The 23168-nt window shown below is 42.8% G+C and overlaps 2 long non-coding RNA genes across 2 annotated transcripts in view; both read left to right on the top strand.

Moving 5' to 3' along the window:
• Nucleotides 1–23168, top strand: part of LOC139988747 (uncharacterized) — a 161453-nt gene that overhangs the window by 133533 nt on the left and 4752 nt on the right. The window lies entirely within an intron of this gene.
• LOC139988955 (uncharacterized) lies at nucleotides 19195–19990 on the top strand. Its single transcript, XR_011800237.1, has 2 exons — nucleotides 19195–19549; nucleotides 19773–19990. It is a non-coding gene; the product is annotated as an uncharacterized lncRNA (long non-coding RNA).

Genomic DNA, 23168 nt, shown 5'->3' with positions numbered 1-23168 from the left:
CCCGTCCCGAACAGCTCCCTTCGTTGAATTCCTCACCCGCCCAGCGTCCATTATCTCGTCGAATCTTCGGCTTTCAATGCCCTCCGACGCGAACTCGTATCGACCAACTTGGACTAGAAAACTGTGAAGTATACTTCGCCACCTACAACTATAATATCGTAACCACTACCTGCCTTTTCTATTAAAAACTTCATATCGTACACACGTAAGATTCTAAAAAATCATCTTCACGATACAACGAAGTAAAAGTGGAGGTAAAAGCGGAGGTAAAAATGGAGGGAAAAGTCGAGGTAAAATGTCGACGTAAAATCGAGATAAAACGATCGACGAGGTAAACGAGAGAAGAAATCCTTCGAATGTAGCCAACGGGCCGGTCAAAGGATCGATACCTGCGGCACGTCGTCCTTGTACGGGAAAACGTAACGAGGTCGAGTAATTTTCGATACTCGTCGGAACGGAGGAGGTCGTGGTGGATGCTCGTGGCGTCGTTATTTCAAAGTTTGCAGGCGGTTCGTAGGCGATACACGATATCCTGGTGCATTGTCAATTCGAGCATCCGCGCGGACCGTGAACCGTGGAACGCGCCATTCCTTGCCGCGTCCACTCCGCGCGCCGGCTCGCTCGTTCAATGAACTCCCCCGGCCGTGGTAGCAGTGTGGAGTGGTGCGACGCATCCGAACGTTCCACCGCCACAGCGCACCACACAAATCCATGTGAGAACCACTGAAACGTACAAAGTCGCAGGCTCGAGGTGGCTCGGAGGCGGTCGGCCGCGTTCGTCGATGCCCGTTGCGTTTCGGCGAATTTCGGCCTGCTGACAGCAGTGCTCCGTTGCGGGAAGAATTCGAACGTCGCGTCGTCGCGTTCCTCAAGTGCGTGGCGCGCGCACGATCCTCGCCGGACGAGACAGACGAATAAATTAATTGCAATTTATACGGTCCCGGTACCGGCGACCGCGATGCAAATTCCAGGCTAGCCGAGGCTCTCTGTTGCGTCTCGCCGATTGCCTTTAACGCGGTTACAGCCGCCATTCGTTAGCGAAAACAGGTTACATCTAGAAACCCGAAATAAGTCGACCAACGACCACGTCTCGCGGTACCAACTCTATCGTGTTTGAAATCTATAGTTTCTAGAAAGAAGCGGATACCTGGTTTCTTCGGACGTTCGGAAAAATGTCAATTTATATTGCTAATTCAAATTTCACAAGATTACTCGCGTATCGTTGAATATCGTCGTCTCGATTATCAGCGGAGAAAATATTCGATAATGGAAAAGTGCGCCATTGTGTCGGTAAATAGAGCATAGATTCGATCAGGTAGTAGAGACGATTCGATTGAGAATCACTGGCGTGTAAGGGTGGCTGAGTGAACCAGGGCGTGGGTGGATTATGCGGGTGGTGGGAGAGCACCGGGCGGGAGAAGCAAGGAAGTATGATACTACGCCGCAGTGTAAGGGCTGGTCGATCGATGCCGACCAAAACATTGCCACATGCCTAGCCAACGCGAACGCTCTCCAACGCGTTCTGTAACCCAATTGTTCGCCTAGAATACGTTTTCTAAACGCGATTACGTACACCGTGTTAGCGGTGGGCTCGTTTGCACCTGCAGACCCTGTTAAACGATGTTTGCAAAGGAAAAAAGCGGTTTACGCCGAAGAGATTTCGTTCCCTGAAATTCCTTATTTATCCTCGTTTAAACGTCCTCGTATCGCGGCGTCGGACGAAGAAACGTTTCAAGAATGCCAGACAATTAAGCGGACAGTTTCGTGACCGAACGGATTAACAAGTTTTACTAGCTACTTTTTAATTCTCGAATAACAGGATATCAGAAGAGAATGCTCGCCGCGGAACTTTTTCCTCATAATTCTTTTCTGTGGTTGTTCGAGTATTTTAACGAGCATCATTTCCCCTCATTATCCGACAATTCGTTCCAATTATTTAAAAACGTTGCACCGTGGAAAAAAATATATTTCGAGCGCACGCTCCGTTGAGCACCTGATATCAACATCCCCTTTCTCTCGTTACGCCTCATTTTCCTCCATGTTTGTTAAAGGGAACAGCTCGTACGTGAATCCGATAACACTTCACGTTCATATGTACGGAATATTACGATGACGAAGTGCAAAAGATTTCTACGCGTGTCGAAATGTGCCACGTGCTCGCGTCAATAGGGAAGGATTAAGGAATTGTAACGTCGAGCTTACGTAACGCGGTATCGACTGGATCGCGTTGTTGTATCGACGCGTGTCAAGGTGACGCTGCGAAACAATATCCGGATAATGAAATGTTTTTAAAATCCAGTGACCACAGAAAATGCACATACGTATTGACAACAGCGGAAATGCACCGAGCAACGCATTAAACAGCTATTGTTGAAATCGAATGAAATTTGTCTCGGTCGTTTACGAAAACACCTCCAACTACGATCTTTATCTACGAAAACCTGGATCTTGTCAAATTCTTGTTCCTATTAACGCACTTCGCTTTCGAAATATAATAGCAAAGTACAAGGTTATCGAGCTGCGATATCGAATAAGTGTCATTTACGCAGTGTAGATATTTTCGTAATAATCGCGGTAGATTTCCCATGAAAAACGATAACGCGCAATTTCGACGTCTACTAATTCAGTCTACTAGTTTACAAGAATTGTCAATCTTATCGAGACACGCCTCTCGGGGGGCGAAAAACAGTAGCGCGTGAAAAGCGATAATTGAACAACTTTTATTGAAAAGGATGAATAATAGCAAATTAGAGAACTAAATTATGACTTTGCGCAACGTGTATTACAAAATCGCTTTTTAGCGACAGAAAATAAAACATAATAACGAGAAGAGTGGACGATACCGGAACTTTTATCTAGTTTTTTAACATACTACATATTTGAATTGATAATCGTAATGACTCTTACTTCGTTAACCGGGTCATTCTTAAACTACAAATTTCCATAATCGATTCTATTCTGCAATAGAAAGTTAACAAAGCGAAATCAAAGTTTCAGCCGGATCGCTTTTATAATCCTTGCAAATGTAAATACGACGTAACTTATTTTTTATAGAAACAAAATCTAAAGAAATGTATAATTTTGTAAACTTTTTTGCTCGCGCAAGATAAGAATCCTGCCGTATTGAACGTCAAGGGAGATCTGATTAGGAAGGCGCGGATCGGCGGATATGCCACTGACGAGATTGATTGTTCGTGGAAGCGAAACCCGGATGCATCCCGAAACCGAGAGAGATTGTTTATGAGATCAATACAGAATTATCGGGCATACGAAATGTTCCATTGAACGAGACGAATACAGAGTCTCGGCAGGCAAGCACGCGAGATCGCGAAGGCTATTACCGAGTATACATACCGGCACGACACAGGCACGCGCACAGATAATTGGAATTGTCGTTCCGCGTACGCGAACCGAAGCGTCGCCGCGTTTCTGCCTATCCCACGGCCCTCGAATCTTGCCGAACGTTCGTTTACTGTCACGTATACCGCTGACTATCGGAATTATCCGTCTAACTTGTCTGTCTGAAAATCCACCGAAAATAGACGACAACCTTCCTTTACGCGAGATTGTCGTAGCATGTAATTTACCCTACGATTAATATGGGTCAGATCACCGATGAAGAAGCGATAAACGAAAAATTAATCGGTAAAGAACTTGACTAACGATAATTGGTCTTGTATGGTAAAGTTGCGACTAATGAGAGATGCAACATTCTGGCGAGAAAAAATGAAAAACGCGTGGGAAAAAAGATATCAGATCAATGCCATTCGTTACGCTTAATGTGCACGTTAAGTTTTAAATAAATTAAATAAGGAAAGAATTAGAAAACTTGCGTAAAGATAAAGTTGTCCTCGATGCAATAAGTAATGTATTATTAATTAATTAATACGATAAACTTCTGTAAGGTATTTAAAGTTACATATAGTATAAGCGCGATATTATTTATGGAATGATTTGATATATATCTTTGATTAAATTAGAATTACATACTCGAATCAATAGGATATTTACGTCGGTCTATATAAGTAATTTGACAGAAATGTGTCCCAGATTCGAGTATAAGTAACATTCGAACGATATACATATTTGAAAATGGATAATTTGTCTCGTTGTTAGTAGCGATTCTACGATCGATACGAACGATTTTGGTAAACAGTGAGATAAATGCGTTGTTTACAATGATAGTTTCACAACTATAGTTTCCTATCTTACATTGCCTGTATTAAGACACTCGATGATATTTAGTACGAATCGAATACCTTCCATTGTTTTTATTATCCAGTTATTGTATTATAAATCCTTATTCGATTCACATATACCTCGTAATATAAAATGTATCAGTTTTCCAGAGTAAATGCAACAGATAAGCTGTCCTAATAGGTACTTATGTCCGATTTAGTCTACTATCGATACATTACCCGATTGTTCTATCAGTATTTTGACGCGTAGATACTGTAACGTTTAAAAGTTAAGAAACGATTGTTATTCGTCGACCAAAGATCTGAAAGATCGACTCGCGAATCGAAATATATAAAATGAAAACACATAATTTTGGCGAAACGTAGACGCGTGTCCTGCAAAAGGCGGCAGCACGTAGACGTAACGAGTTGCTATCGCGAGAACTCCGCCGAAGACGATTCTGTTCCTTTCCACAGCGTATTAATAGACATCCCTCTCTTCGTCGGTCGTGTTTTGTTCCGATACAAGGAAGCAAAGCATGCAAGCTTGTTCGGTACTTGGTGCACGTACGCAAACTTGCCGCGCGTTCGAAGAAACAGGCGCGATATATGCGCGTCTAAATGGAGCACCGCCGCGCATAATCTACGCTCGTTCGAGAAATCAGCCGTGATTTAGTGCGCTCGACCGATATGCTTCGTACGCTCGTTACACACTCTCCATGTACATATATTTCCCTGCAGTATCGTGTACAAGACTGTTTCGACTACTAGCTTCCATACTTTGTATATCTTGTCATGTTTATCTAATAAACGCGGTTCGACGTGAAAGTAACCGACGATAAAGAACGAATTGGTCGGAACGAACGCGTATCTTCTACAGGAATTCAGCCTTCTCTTCTTTCGATCGATGGACATCGTGTAATCGGGTATCGTTTAATGGAACAATGGTTTAATCTTTCTAGGAAATCGGCTATTCAGACGCAGATTCGAAACGATTTCAGTGTTTCCGTGGATTTCTTTTGTGCCACTGCCAACCGACCGATTCACGACTTAATCCTTCTTGTTTCCCATGGCGGCTCGATCGATATTCGTAACGGAGAGAGGACGCTCGAGGAAAATGGCACGAATACCATCGAAAGGTCAAACACTAATTAGAGCGATCGAAAATCGATAGCGCGCGAAGGACGAAAGGAGCCAGGAACATTTAGAGATCGACTGTAGCGCCGATCAAAGCAGTAGTTTATACGCGCAAATACGTACACATCTTCGTTGGAAGGCCAGAGATGTCTATCCATGCAAATATCTCGATGAAGACGATGACAGACGGTATCGTCGTCGTCGTACCATCGGCTAGCCACCCATTCGACGAAAATAAACTCGATGACAAGGAGCATCGCGATTAATCGAAGTCGCAATTATCGAGCGAATTCCTGATTGCGCGCATAGATAGGAGAAGAACACGATGCATACAGTTAATTACGCATGCCAGTTATTTTCTCGGAAAAGCTCGACGCTAGAAAGAGGGGTAAAGAACATTGTGACGCTGATCCGTGCTTGGTATCGACGGATATCGTGGTGGTGGTGGTGGTGGTGGTGGTGATGGTGGTGGTGGTGGTGGTGGTGGTGGTGGTGGTGGTAGTGGTGGTGGAAAAAACGTAGGTCCAGAGAAAGAGAGAGAAAAGAAGGATAGAGAGAACAGCTAATATCAAATTATCTGGAAGCTGAGTCGATGCATCGCGTGTCACCGAGACACCGCGAGAATCGTTAGATGAAGCGTAGCGGTTTACCGCTGTCCTTTCGGTCCCGTTCTCGTTCTGGTTCGAGTTTCGAGTACGAGTGATTCCTCGACGCGCGTACATTGACCCCCTTCACCCTCGTCCTCACCCGTCGGCGACATTCTCGTCCCGATCCCCCTGACTCGGATCCCAGATCCCCGCTCCATCCTCATCCCTCGAACCTCGATGCTCGTGCCTTTCGACGCGTCCGCAAAACAGCGAAGCTTCTTTCTCTCTCTCCATTTTCCCTCTACCGTCGTATCTCCGTCTTTGTCACTCCATCGTGGACCGTGTACGCGATCACGTACATACAGTACGCCCTCCAAACAATACGCATTAATAAATACACCCAGGGATCGGCGCGGTTCCGTGGCTCGGCGCGGCGAACGCATTGCCGTTTGAACGATTCCGCGAATCGCAGAGGAGGGTTATCGAATAATGATCCGGCGCGGTCGATACCGACCGCACGTTTCGATACTTAAGCCTGCCGCTCGAACGCGAACCTACTATATTCAAGGAACGTAAAATATAGCGCAGAGTGCGGGACGACTGTCGATGATTCATGGATAGCTCATAGAGAAACAATTTCTCGTATGTTAAATACGAGAGATTATAATTTCGAGAATGAAAAATCATAAATAATGAGCTCGCTTGCGAAATTAGTTTCGCCGGAGTTTAGGCGGGGCAGCAAGGTAGTGGATGCGAGCAGCACCGCTGGTTGGCGCTCCACGCGAATCACAACACTGCCACGCCGCCTTCCACCCAAACATGCTTCCGTTCTCTCCTTCGAGATGCACGGCTCCAAAACGATTCCTGGCATTTATCGAAACATTTCCAAGAAATCACAACGCTATCCTCTTCTTCGTATCGTATAAAATAAAACGGATGTTACCTACATACGTACTAAATAATTCTAGCCTAGTCGAAGAGACGCAATAGAAAGACGAAATAAGAAGAGCAGATGGAAAGAAGAATTCTTTCTTACTATGTACTCGTAGAGCAAGGACGGAGACACGGCGCGGGTCGCTGTCCCGATATCCCGTTGGTGGCGACGCGTCGGACGACCTCGTGGTGGACGTAAACCAAAGGGTCGACGCACGTTCGTGACGGTGATGATCGCTGGATCGCGTGCACGCACGTCAAGTCACGCTGCTCTCGTGGCGCCAGAGACACAGTTGTACACACGATTAGAACGCACTGTCTAACACACGTAGTCGTGTATCCCAAGAGAGGACGATGACAACGATGACAACGATGACAACGACCTCCCCTTACAGCGAGGGACGGGGCGATGTTACACCGTGTAGCAACGAACGAGAGATACTGAAGGAAAGCAGTACGCGCCACCACCTTTTTGTACGAGCGAACTGTGTACCCACGGATGCCGACTGTGCCGAGGGTTGAATGCCAACCAGCGGAGGGGTAAGAAAGTGCGCAGTAAGGAAAGGATGGGCTCCGCCCTCCACCCTCGCACCCATCCCCACTCTGGCCACTCGTCTACGCTCACCTATTGCCGCTCCTCCGCACAGACTTACGCTACCATCTGGAACCCCCCGCCGCTCGAGCAACCCCCGCGGCTTCCGTCACTTCCAACGGCAACGTAATATTACGGCCAGAACGTAGAAGCCGACCCTACTTGTTTTCTTTCTCTCTTTCGACCGATCGTCTAAGCTCGATCTGCCTCGCCTACGGCGCGCTTCCTGTTTTTCAAATACACACCAGTTTCTGAGCTTTTCATCGTTTGCAAAAAATTTATAATGAACCACGTACCATACCGTTACGGTCTGAATTTTAAATCCGATGTGCCGGTACGATCGAGTCTTGTTGGGTGGTTTCTATAAATACGGGGAAGCCCTGCACAGTGGCTGATAAAAGAAATTTCTCTGATCGATACGATCCGAATGTCGGTCTTTTCTCAAACTTTTGTATTAAAGCTTTTTTAGCATATCGGTGACAGTCGTCCATTTCGTAAAATTATGTCGTCTTTTTATTCTTCTTCTTATCTTAAAAACTTTCTTTTGTCCGTCATTGTATGTACATCAACGATTGTTTTGATACTTTCCTTAAACGCAGAAAATTGATTAGCTATAAGAGAATACGATCTGAAACGATTTGAACTCGTTACGCTATCTTACTACGTATCTTGTATTTGAGTCCAAGCTATACTCGGCCACAGTCGTTACAAATGGATTGATCGTATCGACTACTTCGAGTTTCCCTCCCTCGAAATGACGAACTTCTATAGCCTGGCTACGTTAAACGAGGGAAATTGAGAAGGTCGGTTCCGCTGAATAAGAGATTGAAGTGTACGACGATGCATAGAATTTCGTACCGGGGTTTTTTACTTGGATCATTTCCGTGCCCTTTACAAATATCCCGTCTGAATATTCGTTTTCATCAACGTTATTCGCTCGTTGAGCAGACTCGAAGGGATCAGATCGTGGATCTGTACGCCATTTAGAAAATTTAAGATATAAGAGATTTAAAGATATAGAAATCCATAGAATACACATGACGTGCTCAAACAAAATATTCAAAATATATTTATAACGCTTGATACGAAAAAAATTTTTTCTCCTAGTCCTTCTCTTTTTTTTTTTTTTTTAATTCTGAATTTTCATAAATAAATTCGCAGTTTAGAAACGATGCTCCGTTAAGTTCGTAACCGACCGATCTACGATTCGATCGTTTCGATACGCTCGACCACAAATCATACTGTGATTCTCCTGGCGCTATGTCCCGTTGAAGAATCTGGGCTAATGCCACGAAGTAGTATCTTCCACCCATATGATCGAAGCCAGCATTGGAATCGCATTGAGATCAGAAATTCATAAAATCGGGATGGAATGCCGTCCGACGAATTCCTTCGCTGTGAGTATTGCTCGTAATGAGCATATTAATGGAATCGGAAACCGGTTTAGCTTCGATAATGCACGCTCCGTTTCAACAGGTCCTGTCGCCCTCTTAACTTTATCTTTATAGATGAACTTTCAAAGATCGACGTTTACTTTTTGTGCGACAGTTTAATAAGTCGGTAAGAAATAAAATGCGCGATCTCTCAAAAGTGGATACCTGTATACCTCAAAGGCAATTTAAACGCAGGATATAAAATAAGTAAAAATACAGATTAAGGGAAAAAACCCATCCGCGATCCGGAAATCTGTAGGTAAGATTCGATAAAGAGATGCAGATTTTTGTAAGATGTATACTCGCTTTTGACTGTGCATGCGAGTCGGAGCATACATCGATCTAACCGCGGCGCGTAAAAAATTAAAATGTCGAAGTAAGCCAGCGAGCGGAGCGCATCTCCTTACTTTATTCAGCTGCGCCACGTTCTCCAGTATGCGGCGCAGTTCCTGGTTGGTCTCGACCTGGAATTCCGTGGCAGCGCGTTCGCCAGAGTCCGGTGAACCGTGGGAAAACGGAGACCCTCCGCGACGCGGTCTTTCGGGGACGAGATGGGGCGATAATGCGGCTCAACGTGCATTAATCAAAGCCAGGTTGATTTCTATTCCTTATTTGTACTGCACATAAATATCTGGCCGATAATTTAACGACGACTACTAAAAAGAACTACTGGTTTCCAGTGATCGATAACAAAACTTAGGCAATCGAAGTGGGATTCACGGTTCGAGAGAAAATTGCTCCGTTTTATTGGGATAATAAGTTAAGAAGATTGCTTTGGTATTGATCTAGTTTTGGTTTCGAAAGAAAAATGGCACGAATGGCATGGATGTCGTAATGCCACCTTCTATCGATGGTTGCAAGACGATAGAAGGGACGCCATCCAACGGCGAGCACGAAAACTGAGCGCATCGTCTGTTCTAGCGTGATAAACGACGATTTCGGTCGTGGGAACGCGCCCCTTACATCCTTGCCAACCCTCGCGGCGACACTTCCGCGCTCCGCCGATTTTTCGCTTTTCCGCGACAACCTACGCGAGATCCTTTTACCATAAGATTCGAGAACACCCTTTTTCACGCGAAACTGTATCTCGTTACGAGAGGGAGAAGTACTCGAGTCGTCAATGAGTCGGCCTTATCGTCCGCACGGTCGCTATCTTAAGAAGAGATTTCCTGTAAGAGTCATCCGTACATATTATGTCTGAACGGCTGGGTATAGTGTTTACATTTTACACATAGAGATTTTTCTATCAGTATGAGATTATATTACAATACATTAAAGAAGGACTTGTGGACGGTCTTCAATTGCCGCAGTTAACACGGGACGTACTGTATAGAGCTAGAAAGAAGTGCTCGTTAGCTTTCATTGTATGACGATACAGTCGCCAGGATCGCGCAATGATAATAATATCATATATACACGTAGTGAAATTTTCGGTCAATGTACCGAGTGATTTGTAATAATTTACGTATAATTTAACATTCATCCAGCGAGAGCTGAATCGTAGAAGCATCAGTCACTTTATTTTGTAATAGAAAAGCCCACTGAATAGTTCATACAGTGTAGAATAATAACGCATAAATATATCTTAGAAAATAATGAACAGCGATAAATAATAATTGACCTAACGCGTTAGAGGGTTAATTATAATATACGTGTAATTACATATAATAATATATACATATATTGAAATTTATATATAATTAAACATAATTTGTACAGAATTTTAATCGAAATGAATTTATCGAAAACAAACGATCAGACTCGACATTCCTTCCAAGCAACATTTTCTTACCTCTGTATAATGCGCGACTGACACTCGTAGACAATTCTAGTTTTAAAAACATACGTAAAATTGTAGCAACTGCTTCTTTGATAATGGTAGGTAAAACTATATGAACGAAAAGCGATAATCTTACGACAAGCTTGCCGTTTCAGCTTGGTCGGAGAAGTTGGTAATTAAGGCTGAATGAAGACGTCACTTTAATTGGCCTGTGCAGCGATCATAAACCTACAAACGAGATACGATTTCGAAAGAAACATCCTTCCCACTCGTTTGCCGGTGATTTATACCGGCGCGAGTTTCGCGTCGTTTATTTCGAGAAATTGGAGGCAACTGAAAGTCAAAGTCAAGGAAGGAGAAGAGTAACAACCCGCGAAAGGGGCTTCATACGAAGGAATAAGAACGAAGAGCGGAGAAAACGAGAGGAAAACGAACCACGAGGGCAATAACGCGTAGGTTTATTAGCGATGATAGGTAGACACTTGGGGCGCTCGTTTAAGTATTTACCCACGCCCAAAGGACAGCGAGGAGAGTGAGAGAGCGTGGAACGCGGTCGCGGTGGTCTCTCCTTCCCCTTCTCTACGTTGGCTACCAAGGAGGAAACAGAAGGAAAACGAGACGCAGAGGTAATGTAGAACGGCAAAAAGGAGGAGAAAGAGAGATGCTGTGGAGAGAGAATGGAAGAGAGAAAACGAGAGAGAAAGAGAGAGAGAGAGAGAGAGAAAGGGGGAGAGAGAAGAGAGAGGAAAAGGAAAAAGACGGAGCCGAGAACAGCCCGGTCCCGAAGAGGGAGATGAGCAAAGAAGACGAACGCGAGTAGGATCGTTCGGGAACGAAGAGGAAACGAGACGGTACCAGAGAAGGGGGCAGACAAACAGACCGTAGGGGGTGGAGGGGGTAGCGAGGAGGATTCAAATATGGCGTGAGGCAGCAGTGGAATGTGGTTGTTATATACTAGTGAGACATTTGTTTTGATCGTTTTACCCATGGCCGTTGGACTATTGTCGGTGCTTTTTTCCCTACCTCTTCCTTCGCTTTGTTGCGCTTCTCTCTCAACCTCTCTACCTCTCTCTTTCGCTCTTTTCCTTTTCCCTCGGAATACTCGTGATCCTCTCTGGGAGTCCGTTCCCCATGACCATAGCAGAGCAAACCACGGACGCTTATTACGTCGCGTTGTTTCTCCTCGTGTCCTCCGTTCGGGTTCCCCTCGAAGCCGCGTAAGAGAACCTGCGTATCCCCCGTGTTACGATTTCCGTCCATGCCACGAGATACATATTCCCGATATCCCGTATCCTGATTCTACGGATCGATTTATTTCGAATCTGACGGATGACTGGGAGTTTCCCCTTGTATAATCGCGAGCCAATGAATAACCTAGATAATTGCAAATACTTCGAATACACCATCTATACAGAGACTTACTTTGGATAAAAAAAAGTGCTAGGATACTCGTATACATCGTGGAGATTACCTTATCGGTCTGAGAATTAGGGACTTTAACGTAGAAACATCTTGAATAATGTTAGGTGGCAAACGTTCATTTATGAGTTGACATTTAAAACTAACTGATATTTAAATGACTTCTATTTATTATTGCTCCACCCCTATTATCTACTATCCTCGCTTTCTACTAGGTATGTTCATAAAAAGTTCCTTCGACAATCATAAAGTGAAATAAATAGAAATTAACTGATAGAAATAACAAGCGAAACGTCGGGTTCATTCGTCGTTGGTCCTTAACGAGTTGACTGCCAAGCGAATTTTCTTTTGCATTAGAGATCGCGATACCTACATTGGAATGTTGCGATGTAACACATTATGATATCTAATTCGTCCACCGTTGAACGAGCGCATTTTTTATCTTATATTGTTAGTACTAGTTGCTTTACGTTCTTCGAAATTGTTCAGTCGATGACATTTATTTTATTTTGACGGTAACGACGGTGCTCCATAATCATCGTGGCAATCAACGTGTTAATAAAAGCCACTGTACGTAAGTGGGCTGTTTATCGATTTCATTTGAGCGGGCGTTAATTATCTCGGGAGCGCGCGACATTCTTCTCGAGAGCAGCTTGACGGGTCGTTTCGAAACTTGCCTCGAACGGCTTCAAACGGCTTCAAACTTGCCTCAAACGGCTTCAAACTTGCCTCGAACGGCTTCAAACTTGCCTCGAACGGCTTCAAAGTTGCCTCGCCCGGCTTCAAAGTTGCCTCGCCCGGCTTCAAAGTTGCCTCAAACGGCTTCAAAGTTGCCTCAAACGGCTTCAAAGTTGCCTCGAACGGCTTCAAAGTTGCCTCGAACGGCTTCAAACTTGCCTCGAACGGCTTCAAACTTGCCCCGAACGGCTGCAAACTTGCCTCGAACGGCTTGAAACTTGCCTCGAACGGCTTGAAACTTGCCTCGAACGGCTTGAAACTTGCCTCGAACGGCTTGAAACTTGCCTCGAACGGCTTGAAACTTGCCTCAAACGGCTTCAAACTTGCAAAGAGGGGATGTTTCATATCGCGGGTCGGTGTTACACGAGACAAATCGAGGCTCCGGGCGTCCCAGATTACTGTGACGTTACAAAGTCCCAGCTAGTGAGAGCAAGTATCAACTTCGCGCTTCTGGCTAACTCGTTTGCTAGAAGAGAAGAATGCGACCTACGTGTCGTTGCTCGGCCATTTAGCCTTCCTTTCCGTACATCTTTGCAAACAGGGATCTGGAACAGATGCCGGGCTAACGATTATCGCTATGTTCGTTCGCGATCGTCTCCGCGATCGATACCGAAACGTTCCAGTTCTCGTTACTCCGGGTGACGAGGAGAGAGTTGCTACTGGCGACCAACGACGTTTCGCAATCGCATTTAATTCGATACTGTTATATTTCGATTCAGTTTTTTGAAATTTAAATGATTCTTGTAAGAGATATTTCAGTTAAACTTGGCTATTCACCGACGTAACATGTGTCAAATATTTATTTATTCATTTGCGAGATAAACTTCTCGATATAACCGATTGACATACGAAACGGAAAAACAAAAAGAAAGAAATAAAAGGGAGATATATAAATATATAAGGAATATATAAAATATATAGGGTGAATCATACGGTATTTTAAAGTAATTTGGCCATATAAACACTATTGCCCTTATATGTCAACTCGGCAACGCTTTGTGCGGTAATATCAACATTTTTCCACCTCAAACAGCAACCTCAGAAAGAAAGGCTACGAAAAGCCTCGGCTAACCAGGACGGATCACTTAGCGTGGTTTTAATACAGCGTATTTATTCATATATTTCTGTCTTTCTCCTATCGTATATCACCTTCTTTTAGAAGTGTTTTCCTCCCGCTAATTAATAAATTGAATTAGATTGAATTAAATTAAATTAAATTAACATTCAATTCTTAACAAGCAATGACTTACTCCATAAATGCATTCATCAGACAAGATGACGATACGAATAATGATGAATTCTAAGATGAATTTGAAAAACAGTGTGTATTACTTTTCTCTACTTTTCTAACAATGAATACAAGAATAAATTTGACATTTCCCGTGATTCTCTCTTAGTGATTGAGCGATTCCTTTCTTGTTCCACCCGCCCCATTGGATTCGCAAAAATGACCCTGTCCTCGATGGACCGCGCTTCGACTCTCGCGACGTATCGACGTATTTCAACAGATATTAAAACTTGGCAAACTATTTCTTCGCGCGTCTCGATGCATCAACGATTCCCTGAAGATGCCGCGGTCCCTTCTGGTTCATATTCGCGACAGAAATAATCACAAGCGAAATAACGGTGCCATTTCGTCTCGAAAACGCCGATACAGAGTTTGCTCGGTAAAATTATATATCGAGCACCATTCTCGTGCTTACCGATTTCCTTACTCGTCGTAGCATCCCGTTTCTCTGTTCCTCTCTGTCTCTAGCGATCCTCTTTTCCGTCGGACGATATTAATAACGGAGGAAACGTCATACGCCGTCGAGGCATCGATAATCGATAACTACGAGCAAAGCGAACAGGTTAATTGTTTCGCGAAGAATGGACAACGATTCGTGGTTATCGGACGAAAGGGTAAAGTATAAAAAAGGAAAGTAAAGAAAAGGTGAAGAAAAGTGGCGTTTTGTTCCGGCGTTGGACGATCGCACGAACGATAAACACGCGTGCCTCGAGAAAATGTAGAACGTCTGGTGTTTTCCACGGCTGATCTAGATTTCTATCGTGCGGCTCTAAGCGCGGCGTGGGTGGAACCAACACGAGTCTACCGTTTGTGAACGCGAGAACACGACGCAGCGAGCGTGCGAAGAAACGCCGGATGCTCGGTACGTCCTGTAACGCTGTATGCCATATACATTCTCCTGTTGGTTAATCGATTACAATTTCATATTCATCAAGGATGTGATCTTATATACCCATTGCGTAATAAGCGAAATTTGTTAATATTATTTAAAAGAATTACAGCGATGTAGAGATTATAGTATTTCCTTAGTTACGGTCATAACTTACCAGTTAATATCATCAGTGAATTAACAAGCTACAAATGTATGTAGATTATAGACTTCCCTTTTGTGCGTGTGTGTGTGTGTGTGTGTTTTAAATGAAACAAGATAAATATCCGATTTGTAACTTGCAAAATATACTTTTAAAATTCCATTTGCCTTGTTACTAAACTCGTTAATGTTACGTAAAGGTAATTATTATTGACAATAATAATTTGCAGCTTGTGAATCGTAAAATTTCAATAATTAATACTCGTTGAATTATGTAAAAGCGACCGTATAATAATACTTGGATAATTTTCTAATCGTTCGACAACGATGAGAATAACCTCATTTTCTGTGAGCGTCCTAATTTATGAACGGGTTTGTACGTCGTACGCATCGTCACCGCGTACATATGTAAGCGCGACTAGCACGCGTCACTCGTGCTATATCTTTCTTTTTCTATCTCAGCCCGCCTAGAAGGCGTACGATCATCGCCTCGGCCAAATCGAGTGGACTCGCGTTAACTCGAGCGCACTTTGCTGCGCAATAATAGACGACAGATGCATGCTACTACGTATATATACGGCTAACGCGTGCCTTCGACGACGACACTCTCGCTTTCGGTCCGTTTCATCGAGTCCGAACCAAGCGCACGTTCGATCGCTACACTTCGAACGAGGAAAAAGAAACTTATCTCTCGCTTCGGTGTATCCGTGTCGCGTCCAAGGCTTTTTCCTCTTAGCTCACGATCGTTCGTGGAATTCGGATTTCTCCGACCCTGGAGATCCGCTTGGTGTTTTGCAATTTCCACACTCGAGAGTTTCGGTCAAGAGTTCTAACCGTGTGCGCTGGCCCAGGCGATAATTTCCTCGAAAATCCATGGCCAGCGTACGGTATACGCGCGCTGGGAGAGAACGGCCGGCCTACATTCCGCGCGCCGATTCGGCGACGAATAATCAAACGGTCGCTTCTGCGCGTTGCGTAATTTACGGGGTATACGGACGGAAGGTGGCGGACCGAAGCTGGAAGGGGCAAGAAAAAAAGACGCGCCACGCCGCGGGACTCCGCACGCGGACGATGCCCTTCGCCCGAATTTGTCTCGATTCGTCGCCCTTCGGCTTCCCCTCCTATGTTTTTTCACATATACGTACGCACACGCGTACACCTACGTATCGGTACACACACGTGCACGTACGAACACGGCAATAGGTCGTGTACACGCGCGCGCCAACACGGTCGGCGGTCGGTTATATGTGCCAAGGCTGAAGAGACGAGCCTGCGTGTAAGTAGCGTAACCCGTCGAGGCCCTGTTCGCGCGTAAACAGAGAACACACGACGTCGATGAAACGTCACGGGAGAAAGGTAAGTATGGCTACATCGTCGGGACGACGTAGTTTTAGGTAGTCTCCGTCTCTATCTTTACCTACCTTTATATTCGTTTCTCTTTTCCTCTCTGACGATACTGCAACCCGATAGCCTCGGTTTCGCGCTCGATTAGTTTCACAGTGATCTTCGCTCGATCGAATAATTATCCATTCACGCCGGCAGAACGTTTGGTCGCGGAATAGCTAGCGAACGCCCGTCGAACGAGGAACGAACGTTGAACGCTATAACGTATACGCTCGATGGAACGGGGGAAATAGGTCGAGACGGGTTTTTAGGGCAACGAGATATGGGCCGATTAACCCAAGCTATTCCAACGTTTTTACCGCTGAAATTCAGGGAAAAAGCTTCATCGATATTTAACAATGACCATACTTCCGTTGTATCGTCTCGTTGTACATATGCGAAGAATCGCGAAGAGTATAGGCGCGTTAACGCCGCGAAGTCGCGACAAGTGAAGAAAGAAAAGAAAATGCGTCTCGAACGAGGAAAAGGCGGTGTCAAGTATGTACACGGTTCTACGTTGTATACAAGCGAGAGAAGAACGTGGGTGCCCTTGTGTGTCTGGCCGTGTGAACGCTTTTGGGACAACGCGAGTACACGCGTGGAATGCGATGTGTTCCCATCGCGCGCAGACTATACGCACGGTCGAATGAAATGTGGTTCGTGGAAGGTGGAACCAGCACCACCGTCGTCGGGTTCACGCTCCCGCGCACCGTCTTTACATAGTCACAGTTTGCATACTTAACGTGGTCGAGCAACGGCATTCATGGAAGGGCACCCATTCCCTCCTCCTTTCTTCGCCTTTCTTCTCCGTCTTCTTCATCATCTTCTCTTTGTCTTCTTTTTCTTCCTTACCAGTTTGTTAGCTCTTACCCTCCGTCTCCTCTCTCCTCATTATCCTCCCACCCACCCTTTGTTAGTCGCGACCCTCCCTTCCTCGACGACCGTACCTATCACGCGTCTCGAATTCAGAATCCTTACAGTTTTCATCGATACGTGACCACCAGCTGAGAGTCTTCTAATATACCTTCTTTCATAAATGTCGAGACAGTTCCTGATTTCGTAGAGTGCTAATTGGGTTAAATTATCCAGGAAACGATCGACTGATTGCGATTTTGTATTCTCCTAGAGTAACGATACAGAAATTTGAAGAAACCTTTTGCAAGAGTTATATAAGAAACACGATGAATCAAACCTGCTATGATTCTCGGGTTCTTATATCTTGATTATCGTAATTTCGCGAAACGATAAAATTCTAATGTTTTCAGAGATTGTTTAACGTAGAATTTCGAAACGAGAAATCATGCGTATCGATATCGATATTTATCTATTTTCGTGCTATAGCGACCGACTATTAGCTTCAAATGTTACTTTCATATCCAGGATTAACCAGAATATGTATGTACGTAGAGAGGGAATATTAAGATAGCAGTAATGGATAATTAAAATAATGCACAAATAGATAATATCGTGTACCAATAATTATTTTTCTATAATCTCGGTCTAATTTTACGTACGAAAGATTTCCAACGAAACCTGTAATTCTTAAAAGTTCCGATAACTTCCTAATCGCTTCTAAAGATTACCCCACTTTCTGTTCAGTATTTTAGTACTTCTAAATAGGAATTAAAATCAACGTTTCATTTTACAAAAGGTATATACGACGATAGAATAAACGTACGAACGTACGTGGTTTGGTTCGACTTTCTCGATTGCCATGCCCCGAACTGCGATCGAGTAAACGAAGGGGATCGAAGGACGCCTTATGGCGTATCGAGTGAAAACTCCTGGGACGACCCTTCGTAAGGGGAGAAACAATCGTACGAACTGATACTCGGTTCACGTATTCAACGTGGCGCTAATTAACGCCCCTTGTACACACGGTAATGGGGACAACAGGGTGGGGGGCAGCTGGTTGTTCTCAGCCAACACGCCATTGAGTTAATTAGTGCCGATCAATTCACACCGTCGAAGGTGATGCCGGACGTAACGGCGGAAGTCAGAGACTGTGTCTGGATTTTTCAATGATAATCTTTTAAAATGCAAGCCGAAGAAGGAAATCGTTGAAGAACTTGGTCAAAGTATGCTGGATACTAGGTTACGAGGATTTTATGCGATCTTCGGTTATATTATTTGAATCGATAACGTCGATTTGCAAATGGCAAACGTAATATTTAAAATGTCTACCGTATGAAGCTTTCTGGTGATATCAATTTCGGTTTAAACAAATCTTATTATAGATAATTATTTTTACGATGTATCGTCGATGATGCGTAAACTGCAAATGTTTGTTTATTAATTTTACGGGAAATTTATAGGACCAAAAATATATAGGATTCAAATGATAGAACACATCTCTAGGTTTGATCTCTTTTTAGCGAACGAGGCAACATCTGACCGATCGTCTTTCAAAAAATAGCGCGAACTTGGAAATAACAAAACGATGTAAATACTACGATATATACAAAGTTGTACGAAAGCCAGGAATTGCTGTCATCAGCTGCTCCCGTGGGATTAAAACGCGCACCAAGCAACTATCCTCGAAATCGAATACTTGTGCGATAATGTTTGCGATTGCTACAACACGACCTTCATGCATAGAACACTCACACCGACTAAATACACGTGGACTCGTAGGCCGACTGTTTAAAATTCTTTAGTAGAGTAAACTTTATAGTATTCGCCAGTTTTTCTGGGTCTGCAATTGAATGACCAACTACTATTCATAAGATTCACTGGCACGCAACTGTGGCGTTGGTACGCGAGCAGCACGTGTAAAATAGTGACAAAGCTAGACTGTAGGGAATGCGCGTGTTCGCGATAAGAATACGGATAATTGCGCGTTGACAGTGATCCCCGAGAGCGGAAACGTCAGTTGAGATTGTTACGAAAAAGATAGACCGGGCACGTCCGACAGATTCTAGCGCAGTGTTCCCCAATTTTTCTTTCCTTTTCTTTCTTCCTGACGTGATCCCCTTTTACACGATGTTTAAATAACCTGTGACCCGTATCTGTCGATATAATAAAAACCAAATTTTAACGAAGTAAAGATAGGTAGGTATTTCAAAATATAATTAAAGAGTTGGCAACGAAAATGATCTTTGTGAAATTGGTCGATTTTTTAATTAAAACGCATTTATGTAATCAGAAACTAGTATGCATTACAGCATGGTGGAATATTCATATCAATTTCATATTAATTGATATTAAACGATCTATGTTATGGCTTGTAATCAAACGAACTTCGTATTTTAATTAATTAATTCTGTAATTACAGATTTAGTTAGAGTGATGGATATTTTGTACAAAAAAGAAAAAAAACTGTTAATTTATTGAACAGAAATGAAAAATGCTAGAGGCTTTTTTTCGTTCTCCTACAAAAAAGTAATTATGGACGATTCTAATATTTATGATTTTGTGTCTACGCGTTAAGACGACGTTCTATGTTGTACCAGGATCACGGTAATATACACCATTATGCGATGATTTATACTACACGTTAAGTATCCACTGTATAATTTTTAATCTCACCTTCTTTCCTCGCATTCGTTATTAATATAAATCAGTTAATGCGAGCATGTCAACAGAGAGACAGTTCATTTACGTATATGTTTATTTAGACATTCTCGTCAGATAAAGAAAAAAGTAGTTTGAATTTACAACGATCGATGAATAAAACAAACTATTAAAGCAGATATTATCTATTAAAGTAGAAACAATCAATGCACCATGTACATTACGTTAATAATTTAAAACAAATCACAGATCCTTACTTTGTAACACTTGCGTAAACGCAGTCTCTTTAACGCTCGACATAACATGATTTATAGCAATTGTTTTTTCTTGCTTTTAATGCGATCGTGATAATTGATAATTAATAAATTGAAACTTCGAACAAACGACATTTTTTACACGTACACTGACATAATAACCGTTCGTACGCGGTAAGACTTCACGGGTCTCACTGGACCTATAGGCTGGAAATCCGATTTTTACCGAATAGAGGGACGTCGCGACGCGAATAGAGCGTCGTCGACGGTCACATGGTGACGTCAACGGCTTTTGCGGTGTCGAAGCGGCCAGAAACATCGGAGGATCGTTATTTACGACAGCGAATCGAGCGTTGCCGCGCTTGGGTTTACGTTTTCTTACGCAAGCCCGAGAAAATAGAGTCACAGTCGGCACTGCGACGCAGAATGTTAAAAGCGAGGTGGTAGCGACGAACGCAATAAAAATTTTGTTTGCGACGCGTACGCGAATACGTTGTTACGCAACCGATTGAGCCACGTACGTACACGCCACGAACGACAATAAAAATTCTGCTTGTCGAGCACGGTTTATTTTGTTACCGTGAAAAGAGCGAAAATTTCCTTCTTCCGAGGGTAAGAAAGATGCAATTCGCTCGATTCGATATCATATTTGGTTCGAGCTAACTAATTCACTCGTAATTTGCCAAATTCGATTATGAACAACTTCTTACATATACTTTGATTGATCTGATAGTGATAGCGTATAAATTTTATCGCAATGTACGAACGAATATATTTTATGAATACGAATTATTCGTATAGGGAACACCAAGAAGTCTGCAGAGTATCTGAATGTGTTTTGCAAAATGGTTCATGCCATGCATGAAACGAAGTAAGAAATATTAAAATTGATCGAAGTAATCGATCGACGCTACAGATACAGACAAGCGCAAAGGAATCAAAGGAATTAATTTTATTACAGTGACTTTTGGAACTGACATTTTAAAATTGAACCGAACGACTTTGGATCTTTCGAGAAACTTTTATTCAGACGATCAATGATTAATTCACTAGATGACGTGTAAAGCAAATTTTAAAAACATTGCAATTGATCGGATTGGCGGGAAAAATAACGATCGCTTTTCTCAGCTTTTTATCCGCGTTTGTAAGGAAAATTTAAACAACACAGTTCGAAGGTTTATATCGGTTATGTATGTACGCGGTAAAAATTTCATCGAAATCCATCAACCTTAGTACGAGCTACAAACGGTAAAAAAAAAAATGGCATAAAACACGCTTTTCACAACCTTCGGTCTAAAATCTACATCTTTCGATGGCTATCGCTTGTTTCCGCACTCGCCGATCTCAGTGAAATTTACAGCATATATACATATAACTGATATAAATGTTGAAAATGTGCTGTTTATATTTTCGTTACAAGCGTAGATTAAAAAAGTTAAAAAATCTGACCTTTAATTCTTTCTTCGCGATTCCGACCAATTTCAATCTTTTCAAAACATTTTTCTTTTTTCTCTCTCTTTTTTTTTGATATATCATATAATAGTAGTAGTAGAATCCTACTAGCTTGTCAAAGAAGCCCAATTTTAAACAAATTATCCAATTTAAAAGGGTGCTGCAACAATTTTGAAAGTCATTGTAATATCGAGCACTTAAACTATTTGATTCGTTATACTAGCAGTATATATTTCTGCGATTGATACGTCCGGTTTTAGTAAACAGTGAAACGTATTCTACATTGGCAGCTTGACGATCATAATTTTTACAAAAATGTAGGTAACTTCTGCTTAGAAACGTAGGAAATTCCTTTCGTTACATAATATTAATTTGGTAATATATTATCGGCTAATATTAATTCGATAGCAGTCTTTGAAATCGAGAGAGAGAGAGAGAGAGAGAGAGAGAGAGAGAAGAAAAGGAAAGATTTTCGAGAAATCCATATCCTTTTTTGAAATGTCAGAGAACGAATGATTCTGGGAACTAAGTAACGCATAAATCGTTTCACAGAAGGAATATTTTCTCGCGCCATGGTGTGTAAGTAAGTAAGTATGTATCAGAGCATCGAGAAGCCTGTATATTCGATTACAATAACCCGGTACAACCAAGGCCGCCCAGATGTAAACATCGTCATCTTTGTCGTCTTCGAACGAAGTTGTCTCGATCTTCGTTGCTTTTTCAGGGTGTTGTCGGTCGTGCGTAAAAGAACTCGTTGCTCTTTGTCGCCGAGCCAATCTCGAAACACTCCGAGAATCGAGTCTTTGTAACTACATAAATTGTTTCCCTGGAAGAAGCGAAGAACGATTTATGATAGGACGCGGTTATTCTACGTAGCTTTATACAAATAATCCACGATTTCCAATATAATCTTCTCTCAGCGACTGATCTTGTATTAGGATTTAGAACGTTTCAAACGTTCATCCAAATCTACGGCGAAAACAACATCATCGTCACTGTAGATGTGCTCGACCGTCAGACGCACTCGTCGTTTCGTTTATCATTCGAGCTCGTAGAAGCTGCGTTTTGTCGCAGTGAATCTAAATCAGTTTAACGAGCGTGTAAACAAGTATCGAAAACATGGAATAGGTTCGGAAATTCGCATCATTTTCATAGCTATTTGATATTGGAGTTATTTATTTATTCGACAAACTCTAAACTGAAACTCGCTCGTCTAATCTCTATTTCCAAATAAACATGTTGTCCCTGTTAAACTTGTTATAGATATGTACAGATACGTGAAACGGTGAGGAGGAAACGAAGTTTAAAAAGAATCCTTGAAAAAGATCAAGCGAAGAAACTGTTCCAATAAAGGAGAAGCAACAAAAGCACGCTCAAATCGAATAACTTCCTCGAACGTGCTATAATTTATAGTTAACGAATATTCGTAGTAACGAACGTTTGCGCGTCTA

Source organism: Bombus fervidus, chromosome 7, assembly GCF_041682495.2.
Source record: "Bombus fervidus isolate BK054 chromosome 7, iyBomFerv1, whole genome shotgun sequence".
Classification (NCBI taxonomy): domain Eukaryota; kingdom Metazoa; phylum Arthropoda; class Insecta; order Hymenoptera; family Apidae; genus Bombus; species Bombus fervidus.
Note: the sequence above shows the minus strand (reverse complement) of the source record. Positions and strands in the feature narration are given on the sequence as shown.